This window comes from Gasterosteus aculeatus, unplaced genomic scaffold (genome assembly GCF_964276395.1).
Source record: "Gasterosteus aculeatus unplaced genomic scaffold, fGasAcu3.hap1.1 HAP1_SCAFFOLD_39, whole genome shotgun sequence".
In the NCBI taxonomy this organism is placed as follows: domain Eukaryota; kingdom Metazoa; phylum Chordata; class Actinopteri; order Perciformes; family Gasterosteidae; genus Gasterosteus; species Gasterosteus aculeatus.
Window position 1 is genome coordinate 1,691 of NW_027554896.1, and position 9,892 is coordinate 11,582.

The 9,892-nt window shown below is 45.3% G+C and overlaps 1 long non-coding RNA gene across 7 annotated transcripts; it reads right to left on the minus strand.

Moving 5' to 3' along the window:
• Positions 1 to 391: 391 nt before the first annotated feature.
• On the minus strand, positions 392 to 4,476 carry LOC144394274 (uncharacterized). 7 transcript variants are annotated; one of them, XR_013456942.1, is made up of 4 exons: positions 4,338 to 4,460; positions 1,127 to 1,249; positions 925 to 1,038; positions 392 to 549 (listed from the first exon to the last, which is right to left on the minus strand). It is a non-coding gene; the product is annotated as an uncharacterized LOC144394274 (long non-coding RNA). The 7 variants fall into 7 exon arrangements; XR_013456943.1 differs by lacking the exon at positions 4,338 to 4,460 and adding an exon at positions 4,021 to 4,260; XR_013456940.1 differs by lacking the exon at positions 4,338 to 4,460 and adding an exon at positions 4,021 to 4,259 and having other exon boundaries at positions 1,127 to 1,252.
• Between the last annotated feature and the right edge of the window lie 5,416 nt (positions 4,477 to 9,892).

Here is a 9,892-nt window from a genome sequence, read left to right on the forward strand (position 1 = left end):
TCGTTTTGTGCTCCCGGTCTGCAGCGCTGTTGTTGCCTTGGTTACCGCTGCTGCTCGTTGTTATTATTCGGGCGATCGCCATGACTTGGATTGAAGCGTTGATGACAAGTAGCTTGCGAGCTGATAAAGTGTGGGCTCCCCTGTGTTAGACCTTTTAGACCACAGCGTTCCTCCAGGCAGCAGCGCCCGCTTGGAAACGACGGCCCCCCGTCGACCGGACCATTGCCTAAGATTTTACTGGTCCGGCCCACTTGAGATCAAAGTGGACAGTATCTGACCCAAACCTAAGATGAGTTTGACACCCTGGAGTTAGATGAAGATAATGAGTTCTGTCATGATGGATCGTCATGGAAACAACACGTTAAACAATGAACAAACATTTATGTAATTCATGACTGAGGATCAGAACAGTTCTTCATCTGTTTAAGAACTTACTCTGTGTCATAAGAACGGCGTCCATCTTTGAAGTCAATATATCGATCAATAGACTGATCACTCTTCATGGACAAACATCTGGGTTCAGGAGACTTTCCTCTCTGCTGATGTGAACTGAAAGAAACACTGAGATTACATCATCACATCATCATCTAATCATGAAGCATCAGCTCACATGGTGTCCGTCCTCACAGAGACCAAAACAAGGTAAAGGTCCATGACGTGAGGTCTGGATGTGGACCACATGACTCCCTGTAGTGGTTTAGGTCTACTGGTCCTGCTGGTCCCACTGAGAATCAACAGCTCAGTCTTTCAGCTCACTGTTTTCTTCACCAGTCAGTTTGGTTTAGTCCCAACAGGTCTCACCAAGTCCTCCATGGAGCTCTCCCTCCCTCACTGGACACTGCTGAAGGGCCCTGGAGCAAGAAACCCAGAACCTCCACCAGAGAGTCTGGTAGAAACACCTCGTCATCAGCCTGAGACCCTCACCTTGCATCAACAGAGGGACCAACGTCTTTGAAGGCTATAGGAGGCTCCATAGACCGGTTACTCTTCATGGACACACAGCTGGGTCCAGGTCCAGGTCCTGGTCTCTGATGGGTCCTGGTCACACACATAGAAGCAGAGTCAGTGAGTCAGAGACGTTGGGACATGGAGACGAGTGGAGGACAGTTGGAGATGGTCCTCTCACCTCTGAGCTTTGGTCTGGCTGTCATGTTCCCCACACAGAGGGGCTTCAGAGGGAGGGACTCCGTCCTCTGGGTCCTCAGCCTGATTCATAGCAGAGTCCACACCTTCACACCTTCACACCAACCTGCTGGCAGAGCTCACACGTTATTATCTTCATCAGGACAAACACACAGAGCTCATTCACCTCAACACTAAAACTCTCATGGGACACTTTGTGTTGTTGTCTTGAGACAACGTGTCAAGAGACGTCATTTTAAATTCTCATCCTATAAATGTTGTGTTTCTTTTAAGCGCTTTCCTTTGGCAGGAGGCAGCGGTCCATCAGGACGTTATTTATGTTAAATCACTATATAGGCTACTAAAACTCAGCATGCAGAATGACAACATGAGATGTGTATCATATATCGCTACGTTTAGCCGCTAGCAAGACACCTCGTTAGCAATGTTAATAAGCTTGTTATAGCACGCTCGTACATTGATGCTAGTATTAAGGGCTCTTGCGATGGCTTCTTTGTAATGTTACTGTGAGCTACAGAGCTGACACTTTTTCACTAAACCTTGGAGTGAGATGTTGTCAGGGATGAAGCTGCAGCCGACAGCAGAAACATGAACATGCAAAACAACCTACAATCTCACTCATGTGGGCCTTTATGATCATGAGGTCAGAATGCACACAATTGTACCAAATACACACCTGATGCAATAGGCTACAAGCGACTAGATCTCCACTCTTTGCTGTCCTGCTCCTAAATGGTGGAAGGAGGTCTCTGAAGACATCAGGACCACAGAGAGCCTTCACATCTTCAGACTAAAGACACACCTCTTCAGACTCTACCTCCACTAACACACTAACTAACTGTAGCACTTACATTGGACTTATAATGGTTCTTATCTACAGCCAGTTGTAAATTGGCTTATTTGATGAAAGTGCACTTTGTTGTTTCTTGTTCTTCTGGGTTTGTGTCCTTATGGTTGAAACGCTCTTATTGTAAGTGGCTTTGGATAAAAGCGTCAGCTAAATGACATGTAATGATTTAAAAGATGAACATTAGCACTCATCTTCCAGCAGATGGAGCTGTGCTGTTTCTCCTCTTCATCTCCTTCAGAGTCCAGAAGTCAGTAAAACAGTCCAGTATCACATGACATGTGTCATGGTCAAATATGTTAGAACATAATTATCACTTTTAGCATAAGATTGTCTATATTGAAGCTTGACGTGTGAAAAGCAGAATGACCCAACGTTTCCATTTGCAGCGGAGTCTAAAGAAAGGAGGGCGAGTCAACTTGCTCTCACACAAACGCTGGAACAAAGGAACTGTCTGTTACTTCATCTCAACCTTCATATCTCACTTCGCAATTTGTCATACTGGCCACTGGAGACGACCTTCATGTGTGTGTATAAAAGCTCAGCGCTGCTCGGAGACGCGTCTCCACAGAGCTCTGTAATACGTGCGCGTGTATTTGACCTCCTGCTAGCAAGAAATCAATTGACTTTTACAACTTTGATCATTCATCAAGACTTTATTTTTATTAGATAACATAGAAATAAATGATTCTCTTCTCCCGAACTAGTTACAATGAAATATTCCACAAGAGTGTTGCTCGGTGTACCGGTACTAGAAATACTAGCGACGTGTCGGTCGCAACGAACCGGCTCTGAGAGCGACTCTTTGACGCGAACGACGGGAGCTGCTTTGTTTCTCTCTCTCTCAAGCCGCATTTGATTGGTCAATATGCGTGGGGGCGTGTCTCTCTCTCAAGCCGCATTTGATTGGCCAATATGTGTGGGGGCGTGTCTGCGCTGAGCACAGGGCGGAGGGGCGGGACTTACACACAGCAGCAGCGAACAGGAGGGAGGAGTCAAGAGAGTAACAGAGCGGTAAAATAAAAGTTACGAAAGTGAGTGTCAACAGGAAACGCAGCAAAATCTGGACACATGTCAATGACATTGATCCATCTAATGCAGAATGTAGAGTCTGCAAGACTAAAATCTCTATCTTCTCCAAAACAGGGCAGATAATTTCAGAGAGAAGAAACAGGATCAGCCCCTCAAAGCGGAGCCACTTGGTCTCAATGTAAATCTTCCCTGAAGGACAAAACTCTGCATGCTGATTTTTTTTCTTTTTGTTTTACACATTTTAATTTATATTTTGTTGTGTGATTCTGTAAGCTTCTGTATGTTGTTTCACTTTAAATTTGTTAAGTATTAAAAAGTTTAAAATATCTAAAAGTTAGTTAAGTTCATTTGTAAATAGTTAAACGTTTGTTTTTGCACTAATTTATTTTTTATCACTCTGTAGAGTGTATAAATAAAAGTGTATTTATATAAAAACATTTGAGAGTGTTTTTTTTACATTAGTAATTCATATTGCGCATAATTTTACATTATTGTTGGTGATAAATTAATTTAAGCACCAAAAAAATCAGAAGAGCTATTTGGGAGCCGAAAGAGCCGGTTCTCTATAAAGAGGCGTAATTCCCATCACTGCCGGGTAAAAGAGGACGTCTGCTTTGTCTCTGACTTCTGGCCCTGATCTGCTTAGAGGGCGTGGCATCAAGTGAGGGGCGTGTCCTCAACTGTGTTGCTTTCAGGAAACGTCGGCACTGTGAGAACTATGAATCCACACTTTCTATCCACCATGTTCTATTTCAACTTTGATAAACACGACCTTTTTAAACAGATGTGAGGAAAGAGAAGAACGTTTAATCTCACAGAACCAAAACACGTGATGGTGGGCTCGACATGTGGACGTAAAACCGGACCAGAACCAGTACCGGAAACCATTATTTAGGGTATATATCATGATAAAATACATCAACGCATTATCTTGTTTTTATTCGGCAGAGTCCTGACTACAATAAGCTGGAATCCACATTAAAATACTCCAAACACACCTTTAGCTGGTGGGGAAGAGTCACATATGACGTGCAGGTTTGTCCACAACCTTTGGACCGAGTGGGACATTTTGTCGGTGCTTGAAGCTCGCGGACGTTGGAGCCAAAGAACAGCAGCGAATCGGTGGATTATGAATCATTGAGTGAGACAAAGCCTGCAGAGTTACTGTGAAATACACAGCGAGCCAGCAAAGACACACACACACACACACACACACACACACACACACACACACACACACACACACACACACACACACACACACACACACACACACACACACACACACACACACACACACACACACACGTCTTACCTCTGCCGCTTCTCACGGGAATTATGGATTTAATCTGCTGTTTCTGCAGTGAGGAAAGTCCCCGAGCCGCTTCACCTTCTGCTTCAGGTGTGACAGGTGAAACCGCCTCAGAAATCTGGCAGGTGTTTTTTGAGTCAATCAAAAAGCTTGAGTGTCATGTGACCGGTTTTTCCTGCCTGGGGAAGCTGGCGATGGTGTGTGTTACACAGTTAAGTGTCATGTCTTGTTTATTTTGGCTACAAAGATCATGTGATGACTACAAAGATGATGTGATGACTATTGAAACAAGGAAAATCCTTGATGGCTATGGTGTGTGAAGCATTGAATTGGATAAATGAATGATGTTTGTGGTGCGTGATACATAACTTATGAACGTATTAATATGGTGTCTGTATTTATGATACAATGGCGGGGTCAAAAGGGAAAGTGGAGACAAATTGTGATGTGAAAAGTAAAAGAATAAAACATGCAAAGATGGAACCACCAACCTTGTGATTACTGAGTTACCGTCTCTACCCATTGAGCCACGGGCACATACGCAGGAACCTTTGGGTTTGTGACTCTACTTATTCTACTTGTTTGTAACTGTGCTTATGTTACTAGTGACAACATGTAACACGCAGAACATTTCATTCATTTCCATTTAAAACTAGCAACTTGTCCACAGGGCTTCAGGCGGGTTCTTTTCCTGAGAGTGTTTCACCTTTAGAGACTTTCACAGGGAGCAGATGAAGCTGGGGAACAAAGTCACAGCAAGTTCATACAAGTGAGGATACACTTCTTATGTTCTTAGCTTCTCCAAACGTCCAAGGTTTGGTCCACCTTGGTTGGTCTCCTTGTTCTCATGCAGGCCTCTATGATGCCTCAGCATAGATGAGCTGTTGTATCCAAGCTCCTTTAACACAACAGACACTTCACCTTTTAAATCACCAGAAATAAGACGACATTAGAACAAGCGATACGTCACATTTATTTACGCTAGTTATTAATAAGACGTTACTGTGTGCACACCTTATTATGAGGATCAGCTCAAAATGTTCCCAGACAGGAAGGTTCCCAACGTCACCACATATGTCACGGGTGTCAAACTCTGGCCCGCGGGCCAAACTTGGCGAGGCAATATCGAATTACTATTAGAGCTGGCCCGCCGGTTATTCCAGCGCATTCACCGCTAATACTACAAATCCCATAATGCTCTGCTGTTCTGTCAATCAGGACAGGAGTCAGTCATCTCCTCTGTGTCAGTAGCGATCCGTAAAGCCCCGCCTCCCTCCCACACTGTCACGTTCCCAAAACGGGCGATATGAAAGTATATTTGTTTACCTGTTTGTCTTGTTTGTGGAGCCCACGTGTCTGTAACTAAGGAGCACAACACGAGAAGACACTATGAGACGAAACACCAGGACGAGTACAAGGACCTGGACGTGACTCAAAGGAGCCAGAGAGTAGGAGATGAAAAGAAGTTTGGTTTCACAGCAGAATAAGTTGAAAAAGCCACATCACAAAGGGAGGCTGCTGTAAAGGCTCCTTATAGAGATCAGAATCAGCCCGGCCCTTTAATGACGGACAGTTTGTAAAGTGCATTATGAGTGAACCCAGAGAGAAAAAGCCTTTTCAAACGTGAGCAGGAACACGGGAGCTGAGCGCACATGTGATCTGTACGAGCAGCTGATGGAAAAGGGAAAAGACGTCGTTCCTTCCTCCCTTTGCTGTGGACGAGAGCACGACAAGTCTGATGCTGTCCGTGTTCATCCGCCGGGTCGACTCAAACCCGTGTGTCACGGAAGAGCTTTTGGGATTTACATCCACGCACGGCACAACCACTGGGAAGGAAACCTTTGAGGAGGTTTGAAATGTGTACCTGGAATAAAGCTGCCGGGGGATTAACCACAGATAGAAAGAAGGGACTGGTCTCCTGATGAGACAACATGTCCAAAGGGCTCAGAGTGTGATTGTTATCAGACACGTTGGTTCTTCAGGTGATTCCGTGTTGCCGAATAACAGATGAGCTCCGCGTGGTTCACAAAGGCTCTTCTACTTGATGTTAGTGGTGATGTTTGGGCCGGTTAGGCAGCAGCGTTTGTTTAATTCAACCCTTTCTGAACAGAGTTCTGCAGCACACGTCACCGTCAGGCTGAGCGCTTATAAGCAGCTGCTTGGTTTGGCCACGTGGGGGCGCTGTGGCCCACAGAGCCACCGGTTAGTTCTGTGACGTCACATAAGTGCGTTTTAAGTGTTTAAAAGACACTAGAACACAACACACTGAACTAAACCAGAGACGTGTGTGGGACAACGTCCTGTAAGAGGACAACGAGGGAACTCGTGTTGATGTCCAGCAAGGGGACGTTGTCCCTCCAGATGTTAGTCCATCGTGTCCAGAGGCGCTGACGTTCTCAGTGAACTACAAGCAGGAAGTGAACTAATCCCACATGTGCTGCTGCTCGATGACTGAACCCGTTGTTGTGAACAAGAAGAGGCTCTTTAGTCACCAAAGAACAACAGTTACTTCATTATCGTGGCTCCACTGACCTGTGATTGACAGGTGACATCACGTCACTACCTGAGTTAAGACAATGACGTCACTACAAGGCTCACCGCTACTTGAGCTTCTCTGCATGGCCTCAGCGCGCTGCATCGTGCCGCCTTCATTCACGTGTCATTCAACATGATTGACAGCTGTATGAACAGCAGCTGAGGGGCGCGGAGACGTTCCTGCAGCAGGAAGAACGGAGAGAACTCAGAGCACCAGTAAAGGTCTTCAGGGAGCCCCGGTGGTGGAGCTCAGTGGTTCCATTAGCGCCTCGGTCCAGGGGAAGCTTCAGGAGAACGGCTGGTCATGGACGGGTAATAAGCAGCAACAGAAACATACGAGAAGACTGTCCACAGCTGCATCATGAGGGACCTCTGTCCTCGTGTCCCCTGTTGACTGGACGACACGTGGAAGCAGCTGAAGGTCCTGATCTCCACGCTGCTTGTATTAACCTCCCAACGTGGGGCCCTTTCTCAACGATGGGACGCAGAGGACGGACTTGCGTTCTGGGGAGAACAGACTCGGGGGTCCTGACTCACGGGGACAACAGAGGACGCTCATTTCATGGGACAGCAGCTGCTTTGATGACGTCAGCTGCTCTGAAACATTTGAATACGCTTCTTGACTGTCGGGTGTTTAACTATCACGCTTTTTTTTGCTTCTCATTTCAAATAGAAACGCTGTGTGTGACGGAGCAGCAGAGGAAACTAATTCACAGTAAATATAAATATCAGACATGAAAGTGTCTCAATGGAGCAGATCAGAGTTGTTGGAGCCTCGAGGGGCGACGAGCAAAGAGGAAAAGGGCGGCGTTTACCCTGAACACCCGTCCACAGCAGCACAGAGAGAACGGCCCCCCCTCACCCACTGAGGGACACCGTGCACATCAGGAGCCCAACGACACGACCAACGTCCAACAAACAGGCGTTTAAAAAGGGCGGCAGTGCTACTTTCTGCACGGACGCTTCAGCTTCACCATTGGTGAGATGCTCTGTGTTTCAGTGTGTGTGTGTTACTCAGCTTCATTGTGTTCTATTTGTAGCCGTTTACCTGCTTCATCTTCCTCCGTCTGGATGTAGCGTGTCCTTCAAGACAAACACACAAAGTGAAACTATGTCTTTGTGATGACGGCTTTAAAGCAACATTTAGTGGCTTCAATGAAACGTCTCACTGTCTCTTGACTGTAGAACACGAGACATAATCTACACGTCCACAAGGAGACACGTCCTGGCTCGACTGCTTTCTGTCCCAACATGTTTTACTGCTCATCAGTAGCTGAAACATGCCTCTAAAACAGCTCATAGGATGTTTAGATCAGACGGTTTGATTGTCAACGTGTCACTGGCAGTGATTGACAGCTGTGTTGGAGACTCCAGCCTCTGATTGGTGGCTTTCCTTTGGGCGCAGTGAAACGTGCCAAAGGCCATTAGGAGCACTAAGCGCAGGCCGAGCATCCTGATCACCATCACTTTTGCCTTGTTGACAAGTCGTCTTTTCCTCCTGCAGGAAATCCATATGGAGTGTGTTGGAATGAGTGCGAGCTCCAGTTTTGACAGGAGACGCTCCAACGTTTGAGGCCGGAGGACATGCTGTGGAGAACCATGATGTCCACTTTAGGAAAAAGATATTCATTGACTGCTGTAAAACGTCTCTCTAGCGTGTTGTGGGGGATATCAGCTTATAAAAACAACAACATGTGAAGATAGTTCTTTGAATCTTGTGTCAAATCAAAACTGAATCATTTTGACTGCAAACCCTTGATGCTGCTTTTAATATTACATGTATTTGTAAAGAAAGTTTAATTCAGTAGATATTTAGCTAACTTTTAAATATTTTCCTATGATGAGTTTATTCAGTTATGACATCATAGCATTATTATTATTATTATCTCATCAGAACTTTGATTGGACTCTGCAGTGTTTTTTAAAGGTTGTTAACAGAAAACGCTGATACCAGCTATCTAATGGCAGCTAATGTGCTACTCAGCTAACGGTGATTTACAGCAATGACTCATAGTGAAAGTAAAACGGAAGTGACATAGATCTCACCTGAGGGGTTTCCACAGCCATTTGTGAAGAAGACAGAGAGGGACATTGTCTGTCTTCATGTACCACTTGCACACCTCAGGTACCGTTAATCCGATCCGTTCATCCTGCTCCATCAGTTCTGGGGATTCACAACGGTCAACAGGGACGAAATCCAGCCAATCCAAGGACGAAAAGTGGAACCAATCAGACGTGGAGATCCCGGTGACTGGCTCCGCCCCTTTACTGTCAATAACAACACCTTCGAGCGCGAGCAGAGATTAACCTCGCGAGCGAGGAAGTTCACGTCCACGATGTTTGATTCACACGCATCAACCGGATTTGCCGCCAAACTCTTTGTCTTGTAGCTCTGGTTTTGCTGAAGCATCAACCAGAAGAGAAAAGGGGCGTGTCTAGAGGAAGCAGGTGAGGAGGCGTGGCCGTTCATCCTGCTCCATTCCTACACAGCTGATCCACATTCCATGATCCACCCCTGCAGTATTTAGAGCCGGGCTGTTCACCTCTCCAGTGGCACCTTGTTAATACTCCTACGTGGTAACGTGGCTCAGTAGCTCTGCTCGTGTTGTCCAGCAAACTCCTGTTCTGTAGTTCTTTCTGTGTGACTTCAGTTCCTCTGATTCTACTGTTTACTGAAAACTATTGTTTTCAGGTTTGACTTGTGTCCTTGTTTGTGTATTTCAATTCTCTGTACATTAACAAGAAGTGGAACAAACACTTATCTATGTCTTTCTGCACCTTTGTGCATCATATACATACTAATATATACAAACAATACACATATATATATATATATATATATATATATATATATATATATATATATATATATATATATATATATACAAACCTTTACCCGAAGTACAGAAAGCACAAGACCCACCAGAGAGTCACCAAATAGCGCTTAACTACTACCGGACTAGGAGAACACCAAAATAGCCGAGGCTACAATTAGCGTAAACAAAACGCTAATCCTCTCCTCG